Below are 19,329 nucleotides of genomic sequence, written 5' to 3'. Positions count from 1 at the left end.
TTCAACCATTATGGAAAACAGTATGGCGATTCCTCAAGGATCTAGAACTAGAAGTACCATATGACCCAGCCATCCCATTACTGGGGATATACACAAAGGACTATAAATCATGCTGCTATAAAGACACATGGACACATATGTTTATTGCAGCACTATTCACAATAGCAAAGACTTGGAATCAACCCAAATGTCCATCAGTGACAGACTGGATTAAGAAAATGTGGCACATATACACCATGGAATACTATGCAGCCATAAAAAAAGGATGAGTTTGTGTCCTTTGTAGGGACATGGATGCAGCTGGAAACCATCATTCTCAGCAAACTATCACAAGAACAGAAAACCAAACACTGCATGTTCTCACTCATAGGTGGGATCTGAACAATGAAATCACTTGGAATTGGGAAGGGAAACCTCACACACCAGGGCCTATCATGGGGACGGGGGAGGGGGAGGGATTGCACTGGGAGTTATACCTGATGTAAATGACGAGTTGATGGGTGCAGCACACCAACATGGCACAAGTATACATATGTAACAAACCTGCACGTTATGCATATGTACCTTAGAACTTAAAGTACAATAATAAAAAATAAATAAATAAATAAATAAAAAATAAAAAAAAACACTTTTTTTTTTACAACATATAGGTAGCTGCAGATGTTAAAATTATTGACAAAATTGTGGTTTGTAACTGTGCATATGAGACTAGAATAAAACAGAGCCTGATGTCTGATGTGATAAATATAAATCAAATGTAATTCACATTTATTAACAATAATTCGTGTCCTAAAAATTGGATGTCTTTTTCCAACTGAGATAATATCATTAGAGAAGGAATCGTCTGCTTGAGTTGGAAAAACAGTAGGTGGAGTTCAATACCAGAGAAGCAGCAGAGAAAGGATGGGCAGCAGGATAGCAGCTTATTGAAGGGAAGATCTGAAAATAGCAACAGAAACAACAATGGCCCACAACACAACATGAGTCTTCACCAAGGGATGTTTCCAAATCCAAAGACCAAAGCTTCAATAGTGTGAGAGGAGGCATTCAGATACTTCTTCACTACTTTCCCTACATAATTAAATATGGGAGAACACAATGAACACTGTGACATTTATGACGTTGCTGAAAACTGGTGAAGGAACCCCTATGGGTCAAGGAGGAATATAAGGTGGATCAGTGCTACAGTTGGAGTACAGGTAAAGACACTGAGCAGGCCAAACTAGTGAGACCTAGGGACACAGTGTCTACTTATGACTGAGGCTTAATAAGAACAGCAGAGAATGTCTCTTCTACACTCTGCCACCAGATTAAAAATTAATGAGTATCAGGTAACAGAGCAAAACTCTTAGAAGAGGACCAGCATAAGAACAAAATCCTGGAAAATAAACCTTTCTAGGCCACATAGTAAGGATCTAAAGCTAAGACTGATGCAGAGATGATAAAACTATTCCTTAACATATATGCAAGTTATCACTAGAGGAATTTGATAGCTCTGCTGTGCTGAGGGTAAAGATAGCAACAAAATAATCCTAACCAAGTACAACCCCTGGCCTCACACTAGCAGAAGATCTATCAGAAGGAGAGGCATGGGGATTATTTCTAACTCACCCCCAACAAGTCCCACCAGCAAGTTATTTAGTTCTGTTTCTACTGTCATGTATGAGATGTCGGGCTTCTTTCAGTAAAACATTGAAAAATTCATAAAAAATCAAGAAATACAGAAAACGCTGACAAGTCTTTGTGTCAAGACACAGAAATAATCAACAGAACCAAGCAGGTATATGACACTGATGTGGGAAAGCTCTAAGTAGAACGTTAAAATAAGTCTAATAAATATAATAAAGGTCCTAATAGAAAAAGTGGACTCTGCAATTTTAGATGCATAATTTTAGCAGGGAAATGAATATATAAGAAAGACACAAATGAGAATGCTGGAAACAAATAAAAAATAGTGACAAAGATCAGAAATGACTTCAACAGACTCTTTTGTAAACTCAACACAACAATTTAAAGATTCAGTGAACTTCAAGATACATTTTTTAAAAAGTGAGAAAATAGAACAGAGGATCCAAAGGCAGTGGGACAATATCAAATGGTCTAATAAATGTATTCTAGGAATTCCAGAAAATAAAGAGAGAAAGAATGGGGAGAAGAAATATTTAAGAGAATAATGGCCACAAATTTTCCAAAACTAGTGAAAGATATTAGACATACACATAGGTCTATCATATTCAAACTGTTGAAAATAAATGAAAATGAAAAAAAAAGTACAGGCAGCTACAGCTACCAAAAAAAAAAAAAAAAAAAAAAAGATACAAATCATTGAGGTGCTCAAAGAGAAGAATTGCAACAGAAATCTCATCTGAAATTATGCAAACCAGGACACAGTGGTTGGGTGTCTCTGAAGCACTGAAAGAAGACAAAACAAAACAAAAACAAAGAAACCTGCAGAAAACATTCTATATCCCTTAGTTTTCAAAGTGAAGGAGAAATAGCTACTTACACACACACACACACACACACACACACAACCTGTGATGATTTACTAGCCAGTAGACTTGCACTACAAGAGGAGACATTAGGGAATTTCTTCAGGCAGAAAGATGATGATGTCAGACAGAAACTTGGATATACAAGAAAGAAGAAAAACTGATGGGTATAAAGTAAATAAAGACAAGCGTAACATCCAGTTTCTTTTAAAATTTAATTGCACTAAAATATCTATTTTATTTTATTGTACTTTATGAGATAGGGGATAACTCTGTTGCCTAGGCTGGAATACAGCGGTGTAATCAGCTCACTACAGCTTCAAATTCCTGGGTTCAGCCTCCTGAGTAGCTGAGACTATAGGCACACTACAATTCCAGGCTATAAAATAACTCTTTATAAAGCAAAATATTGAGATGTTGTAACATATATTATATAGTATATAAACATAATGTTATATATATATAATATTTTGAGATTAAGTCTCATTCTGTTGCCCAGGCTTGAGTGCAGTGACACGATCTCAGCTCACTGCAACCTCTGCCTCCCAGGTTCAAGCAATTCCCCTGCTTCAGCCTCCAGAGTAGCTGGGATTGTAGGTAAATGCCACCACACCTGAGTAATTTTTGTATTTTTAGCAGAGATAGTGTTTTACCATGTTGTCCAGGCTGTTCTTGAACTCCTGACCTCAGGCGATCCGCTCTCCTCAGCCTCACAAAGTGCTGGAATTACAGGCTTGAGTCACCATGCCCACCCCACAATGTAATATATATTTAAAGCATCTGTTAAAGGAAAATATATGACCACATTGCCACAAGGATGGAAGGGAATAATTGGTATATTCAGTTCTGAGCCATTTACTCTACAAATCAAGAGTATAATGTTATTTATAAGTAAAGAATGACTTATTAAAGATGTATATTTTAAATCCTAGGACAACCAATAAATTTTTTGAAGTAAGAAATAATAAGTCAGTAGTAGAGACAAAATAGAATTTTTAAAAAACTCAATTAACTGAGGAGAAGGCATTAATTATCTGTTATATGCATTTATTTATTTTGCTTTCTACATTTATTTCAGCTTATAGGAACACAGTTTTGCAATGATTTATTTCCTAATGTTTTCCTAAATGCTTTTCTCCATAAATTATAAGTTGTATGAGAGCTGGAGCCATATATGTTTTTGCACCTGATTGTATCACAACAGCCTAGACTGTGCAATAGGTTAATTAAATATTTGTTGAAGAAGTGAATAAAATCTAACTGCCTTTGGAAGCAATTTTCTCTCTCTCCAATGCCCTCGGTCCATTTCACTGACTGGACAAGGGTTCCTAAGCTTTCAAGACACTATTCACTAGCTCCTCTTGTGTCTGCAACTGCCCATTCATACAACACTCTTACTTAGAACTCACTGTGTTAGTTTGCTAGGGTTGTCATAATAAAGTACCACAGACTAGGTGGCTTAAACAACATAAACTTATTTTCTCATAGTTCTGGAGGCTCAACTCAAGGTCTCAGTATCTGAAATCTGTGTCCACAGGTTTGGTTTCTTCTGAGACCTCTTCCGTTGGCTTGTAGATGGCCACCTTCTCTCTGTGTCTTTCCTCTGTCTGTCCACATCCCTGTCATCTCTCTGTGTACTCAAATTTCTTTCTTTTTTTTTTTTTTAATAAGGACAGCAATTAGATTGGATTTGGGCCCACCTCAATAACCTCATTTTGAATTAATCACCTCTTTGAAGGCCTTATTGTAAAAGACAATCGCATTCTGAGGTGTTAGAGATTAGAGCTTAAACATGTGTATCTTAAAGGGAGGCAGTTCATTCCATACCACTTTTTGTCAGTACTGAACAAAACAGTGGTAGAAGATGGGGTGGTCTAATTATGAGCAAAAAAAAAAGGTCTCTAACTTAATGGAGTTTGATATAGTTTATTGAGGTGATAATTAGGTAATCTAGTGTAGTCATGAGCAGTTTAACAACGTAAATACTTTTTGAAAAAAAGCATTAATTTCACCATTGTGTATACTTCTACAGTCTTAAATGGTATAGACTACTACACACCTAAGCTATATAATATGACTTATTCCTTTAAGCTGCAAACTTGTACAGTATGTTATTTTACTGAATCCTGTAGACAATTGTAAAACAATGGTATTTGTGTATTGAAACACAAAAGTAGAGTAAAAATACAGTATTATAACCTTATGGGACAACTGTCATATATGAAGTCTGTCATTAGCTGAATTGTTATTATATGGCATAAAACTGTATTTGCAATACAATGATAATAGTGCAAACAGAGTTAACATCTTCTGATGACATCCAAGATATGAAGAGACAGAAAACAATTACTTTGAATGACTAGAACCTTCTTTTAAATGTTAGGCAATCACAGTTAGAAATTCTACTTGTTGGAAAGTATATCACTTGATATTTTAATTTCCCTGTTTTGTTTTTTTAGCAGCAGATATTGCCTAGTTTTAGGGAAAAATGATTAACTGGCATTTGCAAAATTAAGTACATAATAAGTTTTCAATGTGCTCATTTGGTAGGTTTAGTTTAATTTGTAATTACTGTGTATACAAGTATACTTTGTAGAAGCAGCTGAGATTTGATGTAGTTACACATTAGTTAAAATTATTATGATAAAATTAGCTACAGAAAGAGTTACAGAGGCAAAAGTCTTTTTTGAAATCATATGCTTAAGATTCCAGCATATGTATGGAAATTTGGTGTAATCATGCATTTAAAAAATACTTTATCACTTAATATTTCCTACGTTGGAAAAGAACAACACTGTATACACTGCTGGACTGTTGCAGGGGAGGACTTCTTCCTTTTATCCCTATTCTCAATTTTTGAGGTACATAAACAATGATATATGAAACGTCTAGATTGCTAGTGCATTCTACGTTCCAGTCCTACACAGGACTAAAACCACCCTTTAAGTGAAGTCTAAGTCATAAGGGTGACTCTCAGAAAAATACAAAACAAAATAGAAAGAAATAAAGGTGAATCAATAAAAAGGAAGTCAAACTGTCACTGTTTGTTGATGATATGATTATATACCTAGAAAATCCTAAAGACTCCTCCAAAAACCTCCTAGATATGATAAACAAATTCAACAAAGTTTCCAGATACAAAATTAATGTACACAGATCAGTAGATCTGCTATGCACAAACAGCGACCAACCTGACAATCAAATCAAGAATGAAACCCCTTTTACAATAGCTACAATAAATAAATAAATAAATAATAAATAAATAAATAAATAAAATAAAATAAAACACTTAGGAATATACCTAACCAAGGAGGTGAAAGACCTCTACAAGGAAAACTACATAACACTTCTGAAAGAAATCACAGATATATTGCCTAGTTTTAGGGAAAAATGATTAACTGGAATTTGCAAAATTAAGTACATAATAAGTTTTTAATGTGCTCATTTGGTAGGTTTAGTTTAATTTTTAATTACTGTGTACACAAATATACTTTGTAGAAGCAGCTGAGATGTGATGCAGTTACACATTAGTTATAATTACTATGGTAAAAGTAGCTACAGAAAGAGTTACAGAGGCATAAGTCTTTCTTGAAATCATATGCTAAGGATTCCAGCATATGTATGGAAAATTGGTATAATCATGCATTTATATAATAATAATATTATTATTATTATTTGAGAATTATTATCTCTAATAATAATAATAATACAAAACAAACAAAAAATCAACAAAAAACAAGCAAACAAACAAACCAAAACCCCATGAACTGACCCCCCCCAAAAAAAATAGTTTCCACATCCTGATGATTTCATCCTCCTTAAACTGACCAATCAGCAACAAGAAACCCAATTTTCCAGCTCCTCGCCTTCTAGGAACCTCTTAAAAGCCTCAGCCCAGAACTCTTTGGGGAGATGAATTTGAGAGTCTCCTCCCATCTCCTTGCATGGCCACCCTGGGATGGTTAAACTCCTACTCTGCTTCAAACCCTGCTGATAGGGTTTGGCTGTGTCCCACCCAAATCTCATCTTCAATAAACCCTTTTCCTTTATAAATTATCCAGTCTCAGGTAATATGTTTATAGAAGTGTGAGAAAAGACTAATAGACCAATACACCCTGCTGTCTCAGTGTTTTGTTCTGTTATTGGACTGTCGGTCTTGCAACAGCAGAGATTTGACAGAATTTTTTTTAAGACAATTAATAGTGTGAAGAGCTCTCTCAAAGAACAAAGAGACAGAGATTTCAATATAGTTAGATATTTGACCTAAATGTTAATGAAATACCACACCAGCAACCTTATTATTTTATTATTTTGATAATATTTTATGATACTGATTTTGTAGTAAATCTCAAACTATTTTGCACATGCACATCAGCAATATCTACCTTAAAATTACATAAATTATGTAAGTTTATGCAACACTGTATTTATGAATAGGAAAACTTACTGAATATATTCATAATTATTAATAGGAGAATTTCTCCTAGTAGCTATCACACCATAATTGTACTATAATATACAGGATAATGTAATTTGGCTCAAGGCATAGACAAAAATACAAATTGAACATAAGAAAGAATGCTGAGACAGACCTGTGCATCTATGAATACTTTATATAAGTCTGAAGAGGCAATGCCAACCACTGGGCAAAGGAAAAACTTTTTACAATAAACAGTTTTGAGGTATATTGGGAATAATATACCTCTCCCCCTGCATATTAGGAAAGCTATCACAGTGTGGGTGATCACCTCCTGCGATATGGGGAGTACTATCATCTTCTCCCCTTCTGGATACCAGGAACAGTATCACACAGGGGTGTACACTTTCTGCAATATTTCGAGTAATATCAACTTCTCGGCTTTTGAATATTAAGATCAATATCACGGGGTGGATGTACACCCTCTGGCGTATTGGGAGTAATATCAACCTCTCCCCTCCATGGATATTAGGAACAATATCCCGGGGTGGGTGTGCACCTCCTGCTCCGTGGGGACTAATATCATCCTCTCCCTTCCAGGATATTAATAATAATATCACAGGGTGGGTGAACACAGCCTGCGATACTGGAATTGTTATCATCCTCTCCCCCTCCGGATACTAGCAACAATATCACAGAAGAGGTGTACACTCCCTGCGATATTGGGCGTAATATCATAGGCTTCTTCTATGAATATTAGGAGCAATATCACCGGGTGACTGTACATTCATTGCTCTGTTGGGAGACATGTCATACTCTAGCCCCTGGATATTAAGATCAAGGTCACAGGGTGAGTGTACAACAACTGCGATATTAAAACTAATATCATGCTCTTCGTTCCTGGATATTAGGAACAAAATCACAGGTAAGTGTACACCCCCTGTGATATTAGGAGTATTGATATTATTAATTATCAAACATCAGTTTTATTAATAATTATAAATGTTAATATTAATTAATAGTATAATGTTATTAATTTTTAATAAATATTATAGATATATGATTACTCATGGTTGAATTAATTATTACTATTCATGTCATTTATCAATAATATTAGTTATTAATGTTAATTATTATTTTATTGCCAATGTCACTTATTGATTTAAGTAACATGAATTACTGATATGATTATTCTATTATTAATAGTGATATTACTGTTAATTATTAATAGTAATTGTCAATATTTTAATCAGTGTTAACTTTTACTCTTTTTATTGTAATTATTAATATCGATGATTACTATTAATTGTGCTTATATTTATTAATACTAATAATTAATATAATTGTTCCTGATATCCCGGGTGTGGGAGAGGATATTACTCGCAATATCGCAGAAAGGGTACACCCCTCTATGATGTTCTTCCTAATAGCCAGGGGGTAGAGGATGACATTATTGAAAATATCGCAGTGGGTATACATCCCTTCGGTCATCTTGTTCCTCATAGCCTGAGTGGGAGAGGATGGCAAGACTCCCAATATCGCAGGGGGTGCAGACCTCCCCGTGATATTGTCCCTAACATCCAAAGGTGGAGAGGATGCTAATACTTCCAATGTCGCAGGGAGTGTACACCACCTCTGTGATATTGTTCCTAATATCCAGGGGGCGAGAGGATGATATTAGTGTCAACATAGCAGGGGGTGTACACCCCTTCTGTGACATTGTTCCTAATAGCCAGTGGGGGGGGGAGAGGAAGATATTACCCCCAATATCGCAGGGGGTGTACACCTCCTTGTGACATTGTTCCGTATATCCTGGGAGGGAGAGGATGATACCAGTGGCAATATCGCAGGGTGTATACACACCCACTGTGATATTGTTCCGAATATCCAGAAGGGGCGAAAACGATGATACTCCCAATATCGCAGGCGGTGTACATCCTCCTGTGATACTGCTTCTTACATTCAGGGGGAGAGGATGATATTACCCCGAATATCGCAGGGGTTGTACACACCTCCTGCTATGTTGTTCCTAATATCTCGAAGGGGAGAGCATAATATTACTCTCAATATCGCGGGGCGGGAGGACATCCCTTGTAATATTGTTCTTAATATCCACAATGGGAGAGGATGCTATTACTCCCAATATCGCGAGAAGTGTACAGCCGCCTGTGATAGAGTTCCTAATACCTAGATGGGGAGAGGATCATATTACTGCCCACATCGCACAAGCTGTAAAACCCCTTCAATATTTTGCCTACAATCCCAAGGGGAGAGGATGATACTACTCCCAATATCGAAGAAGGTGTACACCCCCCTGTGACATTATTCCCAGTATCCACTTTGGGAGACGATGACATTACGCCCAATATCACAGGGGTTGTACACCCACCCTGGGTTATTGTTCCTTATGTCGAGAGGGGGAGAGGATGATATTACTCCCAATATCGCAGGGGCTGTACAGCCCTCCTGTGATATTGTTCTGAGTATCTTGGGGAAGGGAGGATGATACTAGACACACTATCGCAGCAGGTGTACACCCACCCAGTGATACTGTTCTTAAGGTACTCCACCTCCCCCCACCAGGGATATCCTCCCCCCACCAGGGATATTGTTCCTCATATCCAGGGGAAGAGAGGATAACATTACGCCCAATATCGCAGGGGGTGTACACACCCTCTATGATGTTGTTCCTAGTATCCAAAGGCAGAAACGATGACATTACTGGCCATATCGCAGGGGGTGTACACCCTGCTGTGATATTCTTTTTGATATTCAGGGGAGGGGAGAGGATAAGAGTGATCCCAGTATCGCAGAAGGTGTACAGACCCCTGTGATACAATTCCTAAGGTACAGAGAAAAAAGAATAATATTACTCTCAATATCGCAGGGGGTGTAACCCCCCGCCCCCCATATATTGTTCCTAATAGGCAGCGGGGTAGAGGCTGATATTACTCCCAATATCGCAGAAGGTGCACACACACCTGTGATATAGTTTCTAATATCCAGCGGGAAAGAGGCTGATATTACTCTGGATCTCACGGTGGGTGCACAGCCCCAACCCCCCGCGGTATTGTTCTTAATACCCAGATGTGCAGAGGATGATGATATTGCTGATGATATCGAAGGGGGTGTACAACTCTTCTATGATGTGGTTCCTGGTATCCAGGGGGTGAGGGGATGATATTACTCCCAATAACGGAGGAAGTGTACATCACCCTGTGATTTTGTCCTTAATAACTACATGGGGAGAGGTGATATTACTCCCAATATAGCAAGGGGTGTACACCCCGCTTTTGATATGGATCGTAAAATCGAGAAGAAGAGTGAATGGCATTGTTTCCAAAATACACGGGGTGTACACCCGCTCTGTGATATTGTTCCTATCATCTAAAGGAAGAGATGATGATATTACTCCCAAACGGCAGAAGATATACACCCCCCGTGATATTGCTCCTCACAACTCGTGGGGGAGAGCATGATAGTACTCGAGATATGACAGTGGCGCTACACCCCATCTGTGATATAGCTCCTAATTTCCAGTAGCTAACGTAGGATGTGCCTCCCAACAGAGCAGCAGGTGGACACCCGCCCTGTGATATTTCCCCGAATATTCAGGGAAACCAAGGATGGCATTACCCCAAATCTCGCAAAAAGTGTACACCCATGGTGTGATACGGTTCCTAATCTGCGGAGGTGCAGAGGATGCTATTAGTTTTCATATCTCAGGCTGTGTACACACACCCTGTGAAACTGTCACTGATACCAGAAGAAAAGAGAATGGTGATAAAGGACACAGAACGAAGGAGGGTGAGGCACTCCCCCGCAATATGGGGCATAAGAGCCACCTCCTCTCCTCCCTCCTGGCTCTTACGATCCACATCTCAGGGGGGTGAGGCAACCCCCACGATATGAGTAGTAAGAGCCACCCCCTCTCTCCCCTCTCACCCCTCCGCTATTACGATCTTTTGAGGTAATTACAGCAAAATTGCAATCCAGCCACACAAAATCTATTTATTCTTCCTTCTGGCACACAGGTTATATTCTCCAACTTTTCTGCATTTAGGTGTGGCTCTGACCATGTCTCAGCTAAGGAATATGAGCAAAATTAATGCATGTCACTTATGACCTAAATTTTGGAATGTATTGTAGTTTCACCTCATATTCTTTGTTTTTTTGCAGACCAGGTACATAAAAATGATAACACTCTAGAGGATAACTTAGCCGCTTGAACCTCTTAATCATCAAATGGAGAGAAATCTCATACAGACTTGTATAGGACTGATCATAGGAGAAACATTTTCAGGAAAATGAAATTGAAGCAACAATACCATATAGCAACTTGATTATCTAATAAATTTATAAAATAAAAATTTGAGTGTCTGATCACACCAAGTATTAGCAAAATGTGAAACATTCATACTCCGCTGGTGGTAGTGTAAAATTGGTATAGCTAATTTGAACATTAATATAATAAATTAAAATGCTAGAAAATAATATAAATTAATAAAATGAACAAACAACACCTTCACACATTGTGGATTCACCCAAAACACAAGCTATTTACCATAGTAAAGAAGATTAAAGGAGGATTCTGAACAAGAGACATGCCACCTTGTAACTAAAAGAACTGTCAAGTTCCAGGCAAAACCATACTTACATCAATTCACTATTATCATGTAATGAAATCTAAACTATTGGTCTAAGTGTATAATGGGGTGGTTCTAAAACTATCTTTTCCTTTGTTTTTTACTAAACATTTAAAATGATTTATGTATAAACATGAGCAAGTATCAGGAGTAAATTTTTAATAAGTAGTAGCTATGATATCATGTCTCAAAATCATCTCGATAATTTGAAATCACAGTAATTGTACTTTGAAAGGAACAATAAAATTAATTCAAATAAACCTTGAAGATCTGATCAAGAAAAAATATAAGAAATAAAATATGAGACACCACTATATGCCCTAAAGATATTAAAAGCATAATTGGTATATTGGCAATTGCAAATAATATGTCAATATTAAAAAAATTAGATTGACAATTTGATTTCATCGAAATTGGCACAAATAAATTGTATATTTGTTAAAGACCAGGGCAGAGTTTAGAATTCATAGAGGTCAGTTCAAAATGAAAATGCAAGATTCCATGTTCAAAAAGAAGGAAAAAGTGTCATTAAAGGTACTAAAATATCATACCTTTCCTACGTGTCATGATGGCTTTTAATTTGCTGTTGAAAGCTGTGCCATCTTTACCATGAGAATACTCCTGGGGCAGGTGCAGACCCTCAGATGCCCCCACATGGACCTGCTCTATAACTGGAAGTACGCACACACACACACACACACCCAGCCCACTGACTGCTAGCTTTCTCCTCCTGCCAGCCACTAGTTAACACCCTTGGCAATCCCCTTCTCCAAGGTTTCACTGCCCCAACCAGGGTGGTCAAGTGAACCCTAATGGATTGTTTTGTTAAAGCTGGACACATTTAGTAATTTGATGAGAATCAGTTGAGTGTTTTTCCCATAATGAGCCTGGAAACATTCTCCGGTGCTGTACAAGTGTAGGCAAATAGATTAACAGAATAGCATACAGAGTACAGAAACAGATTCACACAAACACAATTACTTGAGTTAGGAAAGAAGTCACTACAATTCAGGGAAAAAAGAACAGTCTTTTTAATATATAGTTCCAGATCAACTGACTATAATATAGTCTACTCTCCATATCTAGAGGTTTTGAATCTGAGGATTCAGCTAACAGCTAATAAAAAATATTTGGGATGAAAGCAATAAAAATAGAAATACAACAATAAAAATACAAATTAAAAAACAATATAGTATAACAACTATTTATATAGCATTGACATTGTATTAGATATTATAATCTAATATGAGATTATCATAAATAATCTAGAGATGATTTAAACTATATGGGAGGATGTGTGTAGGTTATATAACCCATTTTATATAAAGACTTGAGCACCTGTGGATTTTAGTATTTGTGGGGATTCCTGGAACCAATCCCCCACAGGTACTGAGGAATAACTGTGTTGGAAAAATGGATTCGTGGTCCTTGCTCAAATTTTAAATAAAAATCAGCTCCAGGTCTTAAAATATAACATAGAGAATATCTCCATAAGCTTGGATGAAGCAAACATTTCTTAAAAATGATAAAAGGCTCAAACCATAAGCAAAAAATTTGATTAATTATACTTTATTAAGAAATAGGAAAGACTGCCTAATAAAGACATTATTAAGAAATTAAAAGGCACATCCCAGAGTGGGGAGAAGATATTTGCAATATCTGACAAACTACTCATTTTCAGAATATATAAATGTCTCTAATAAACTCATAAGGAAAAAACAGAAAGCTCAAATTTGATTTCTTTAAGTATTTATTTATTTAAGACAGTTTCGCTCCTGTTGCCCATGCTCCAGGCTGGAGTGCAATGGAGCGATCTCGGATCACTGCAACCACCGCCTCCCGGGTTCAAGAGATTCTCCTGCCTCAACCACCTGAGTAGCTGGGATTACAGGCGACCGCCACCACACCCGGCTAATTTTCGTTTTTTTTGTTTTTTTTGTTTTTGTTTTTGTTTGGTTTTGTTGTTGTTGTTGTTGTTGTTGTTGTTGTTTTTTAATACTTTAAGTTCTAAAGTACATGCGCACAGTAGAGATGGGATTTCACCAAGTCGGCCAGGCTGGTCTCAAACTCCTGACCTCAGGTGATCCACTCGCCTCGGCCTCCCAAAGCGCTAGGATTACAGGCGTGAGCCACTGTGCCGGACCCTCTTTATAGATTTTAAACAAGCATTTTAAAAGATATATAGATAACCCATTATGAAAAGGTGACTAGTTTTATTTACTGTTAATGAAATGAAAATTAAAAGTATGATAAGATACTTTTGAATACTCCCTACAATAGCTTACATAATCTTAAAAATTTCGGCCGGGCACAGAGGCCCATGCCTGTAATCTCAGCGCTTTGGGAGGCCGAGGCGGGCGGAATACGAGGTCAGGAAATCGAGATCATCCTGGCTAACACGGTGAAACCCCGTCTCTACTGGTGGCAGGCTCCTGTAGTCCCAGCTACTTGGGAAGCTGAGGCAGGAGAATGGCATGAACCCGGGAGGCGGAACTTGCAGTGGGTCGAGATTGCGCCACTGCACTCCAGCCTGGGTGACAGAGCGAGACTCCGTCTTAAAAAAAAAAAAAAAAAAAAAAAAAAAAATTCACAATATCAATTATTGGTTAAGAATAATATATGGTTGATAGAATTGTAAATTAGTAAAACTACTTTGGAAGATTGTTTTAATTGATATACTAATATTTCACAATCCCCATCCTAGATCTATAAATACCAGAAATACATACCTATATACAATAAAATATATGTACAATAATGTACATATATATTTGCACACAAATATGCAAGATGCCAACTGGATTCAATTTATCCTGTCCTAATTTGAATTAACTTGACGGGTCTTTTGACACATGCTGAACAGACTAATTGTTGCTTATTTGGTGCATTATATTGTCATAGCAACAATATAATATTCTCAAACGTGTGGGGAGAGCATATGTTGTAGGATTAATAAATGTATTTGGTACACCCATTATGGAATATTTAAAAACAAGTAAACAACTTATTGCTACCTGCAGAAACATGGATGACTCTCACTCATCTTAAAGATGTCAGACATAAAAGAATGCATATCAGTTGATATAAAGTTCACCACTGGTGATAGAACTAAGCATAGTAATGACTACTTGGTGGGAGGTGGGGGTGAACTGAGAATGGGAAATAGGGAGCTTCCTGGGTGCTACTACTGTTCCATATGTTAATCTGGTTGTGGGTTTCTTGGGTATTTTCATAGGATAATATTACGCAGACTAAAGAAAAGACATGTTAAATGAGGAGGAAACAATTTTATAAAAGTAATAGATATGTAGAAAAATAATGAGAAGACCTCATATATGTCTAATAAGAAATTGAGGAGAGAAGGATAGAAAAGAAGGCAAAAAGACTATGTTAAGAGAAATAGTGACAAAATTGTGATGAGATTATTATTTTTATTCAAAGAAAAATTGAAATCACATTTTATACATAATATCACTTCTCAGCATATGAAAAACTATGATGAAAAACAAACTTTGAAACATTTAGAAGAAAATATATAAAACCTCTGACTTGGAAATACTTTTTGGCCAAAAATATTTTTGTTTAAAGAAGGACTGAAAAACTCAGCAGAAAAAGAAAATGATTATTAAAATCTATGACATTAAAAGTAAAAAAATATCTCTTCAGCAAGGACTTACAGGTGAAAAACAAGTGGTTGGCTGTAGAAAGATATTTTTAACAGATTAAACCAACAAAAGACTGGTATCCTAAACGTGTAAAGAATTTTGCATGCCCATTAGAAATAAAGTAATGAACTATCCAATACAAAAACACGTAAGACATGCAGAACACAAAATCATAGAATAGACAACATAAAGAAACCAGAAATATGTGATAAAATGGATCCCTGACAATTTTAAGAAGTCACTTTACGACCTCTGAGCTATTTAACTCTAGATTTGTTTCACTCTTTTGATATAATTGGTTGTTAAATTTTTCTAAATGATGTACCCAATTCTACTCTTAATTGAGAACACTTATAATTGTGTAACAAGAATTTAAATAATTTATGGAGTTTATTAACCTCTATTTATCTCTTTCACTCATTCACTAGAGGATTCAATGGAATCTGTAAGATTCCAGATTTTTAAAAAATAACATAGTAAGTAATACATAATGCAAAATTTGACAAAGTGGACACTAAGGGTGGTAGCTTTTTTATTATCTTTTTTATTACCCTACAGCTTTCTGTATTCTTGAAACAGATCATAATAAATTAATAGCAACATTAAAACAGGTTATAATATTTAAAAAAATAAGGGAAGAAGAAAATAAATATGTTGGGGCAATTTTACCCCTGCCAAAACCTGATTACAGGAACCACACAAATTCAAATGTGTCAAAAGATGAAATTATAATTAGTATTCCTATCTATTATCCACAACTCTTTAGCAGAGTCTGCCTATTTGAACAGTTGTATTTGTAATGCAGACTGTGCCTTGACAGATACTAACAAAAGTAAATCAGCAAAATGATTCTCCTTCTTTTCCAACCTTAGGCTCCGGGCAATCAAAGAAACCCTGAACATCTGCCTGGATTCTGATTGTGCTGTTCACTGATTCAGTGCACCCAAATAAGCAACAATTAGTCTGTTCAGCATGTGTCAAAAGACCCGTCAAGTTAATTCAAATTAGGACAGGATAAATTGAATCCAGTTGGCATTTTGCATATTTGTGTGCAAAGTTTAAACAAGCATCAACTGTGCTATAGTATCTTTTATTTACAAGCAAAACAAGAATATATTGTTACATAATTCCAGAAATAACTATTTCTCACCATAATTTTGCTTACATCATTTTCTAGATGTATTTTCTTGGGTTGGAACAATTTTTAATGGATTTGAGTAGACTTGGGTATTGAATCTGGTTAAAATAATGTCTGTTTTCTTATATGCATTCATTTTATTTCCAATAATTAGCTCCAAGGTACAAAAATAGGTTTCAAAGATTGAGATGTGTATATTTCCATAAATTATGCTTTTAAATATGAGCTCTCTTTGGTCAAAATTTGGCATTTATTTCTTACATTTTTAGAAAATGTTAATGCCTTTAAGTGACCAGGTGATAGATTTCCAACTTATTTATTGAATAGCAATCTGTAGTATCAATTACCTTTGTATCTTTAAACTGAATCAGAGAATCTGAATATTCAGAGAAATCGTTAAACTTTTAGGAACCTGACACGCTTACAGCAGAAAACAGAATGATTGCATTGGCATTAATTATCTTTTGTCCCATCTTTTTCATTTAGGAAAATATCTTTCTACAATACCCCATGTTCCATCTCTGTTGATGTTTGGTTGGAATAATGTAGACGGTCACCAAATGTGTTGCACTATTGATTTTCAACAGAAGAGCTCCACAGTGCTATTATCTGTAAGTAATACTGCAGGTGAAACATAACTTTGGGGAAAAAAATAGAAAATTGCTTTGCCAAGCTCTTAAATGTTTACTTTTAATGATTCATATTCTCCCACTTTTGACATTTCACTAGTGAGAGAGGGAGAAGGAGGCTGTGAGAATCTGTGGTTCTGACTAAATTTGGAAACAAGGAGAACTAAGAAAAGATGAGGATGAATTATATCAACATTTAAGAAAATATAAAACAATATGGCCTATGGTTTAGCAGACAAAAACTTTAAAATAACAACTAATAATCATTTACCAGGATACTCGCAGGTTTGGAGATCAGTGAATGTTTGCCAGAAAGCTTGGGGTCTAGCAGATCTCCACTTCCACAGAATAGAAATACATACTCTGGTCCATATGGACTAGGGAGTTAGAGAGACTTCTCCTCTTCTTTTCATCTAATTTGAATATCAAATAAACACTAGGTTGGAAAAAGGCACTGCCTGGTAGGATGAGACTTTGTGTGTGTGTGTGTGTGTGTGTGTGTATATACATATTAATACACACACACATATATGTACACACGTGTGTGTATGTGTGTGTATTACTATGTTTCAGCTGTTAAAATCAACATCGAAGAAAAAATATGATAAGAAGAAATACTAACATAATTCCCAAATGGTTAAAATACACTGATAGAGGCTTTTTGCTAAATTCTGATATTAGCAGGAACCTTGGGACTATTTCCAGCAGCTGTAGCCTAGAGCAGAATTTTTTGCCTTTAAAGAGGGCTGGTGCATCAGGTTAGATGTCTGTTTTTAGTGTGATAAGGCAAGGATTTCCTTTGTATGGAATTATCTGATACTAACACTGTGTGTGTGCGTGCTCGCGCGTGCACGTATCATTTTCATCACATCATTGGGTGTGTATGTGAAGAGCCAATTAGAGAAATATGGAAATTTAGTGACATTGAATTTCATTGAATTTCATTGAATATCCAGTTTCAGCTCAAAAGTTCTGCAGTCATTGCTTATTTTCAAGCCACATAATCTTTTATTTACCTCATCTTTTATGTTAAGAAACTTGTGGAGCGTCATGTTTAGTCTGGACTCTCCCATGAAGATGCTATTACACCTCCTAGATGCAAAATACATAGTCTGACTGTTTTCATTAGAATTATGTGACTTTAAGAAATGTCAGTCTTTAGTTACTAGGATGAGTATACATAGTTCTAATCAATATGTTGTCAGATTTATTCAGGCACTATTTTAATGCTAAGCAGTAGAGTCCAGAACCAAAACGTGAGTTTAGAGATGAGTTTCACAAAGACATTTGTTTCTGATTTTAGTTTGAAGGTCACATTCATAGGCGTACTCTTTCACTCTTCTGAGAGATACCTCACTACATCTGATTGGGTTGTGGAGAGGGGTGTTTCTTAGTCATCCCAGTGTTCCTGCTGAGAGCTGAATCGGCTCATCAATAATTTCTCAAAACTAATGTCTGGAGGGTACTTACTCTGATGTTTACCTCACATTCACCCTTGCTTGCTTCAGAAACATTTGTGGGCCTTGGAGATACTGGGCTAAGGTAAAGGAATAATATGGGAAGATAAGAAATTATATAAACTTTATTTTGGTATGTTCATCCAAATATATACACCTGCTTTGACAGCCAGTGTGACAGAAGCTCTTAAGTCATCAGTCCATGAAAGGTGAAAAGAAAGTAGACCTACAAGATATGTTTGCCCCTACTGAACTCAGTTGCAAACAGAGCTATTCTGAAACACCCTGTTTCCATGAAGTGGTTAGAAAGGCTAAGGTGAATAAAGTACTCTCTTGTCTGAAAATCAGATGGGCCTTAGTCTTCTCTGGAGCTATTTCAGTCATGCCGGAGAGCATGAATATACATAAGAGAAAAAGAAATGGATTGTATCTTGGGCAGGGATTTTAAAGGAAGCTGTGTGCATATTTAGCCTCTTCAAACCTCTTTTCCTTCTCTCAGTCTCTTTTTATCAGGATACTGTGGGTATCCTTGTTTCTGTATTTATTTAATATTTATTTTGAATCTAAAAACAATAATTATATTTATCTCTGTTATCATAGTCTTTTATATTTTTTGTCCAATGTTCAATCTTTTAATCCTTTTAAGTTTTTGTCATCAAAGATATTAGCTATCTCAACCAAAACTTTGTCAGCAAGGACTGCAGTAGCCATACCTTTATTCTCGACACAAAAATCACAATAAAAATACTTGAACAGCCCTATGTCAAACTCAGAGTCTGCTGTCACAGCAAAAAGAACTTTCTCTTAATTTAGACTAAATTTACATGAAAACTCAAAAAATCAGTACTCTTTACAACTATTTTTTAAACAAACTACAACTATACA

This window comes from Theropithecus gelada, chromosome 1, assembly GCF_003255815.1.
Source record: "Theropithecus gelada isolate Dixy chromosome 1, Tgel_1.0, whole genome shotgun sequence".
NCBI lineage: Eukaryota > Metazoa > Chordata > Mammalia > Primates > Cercopithecidae > Theropithecus > Theropithecus gelada.
This window is presented reverse-complemented; position numbering follows the sequence as displayed.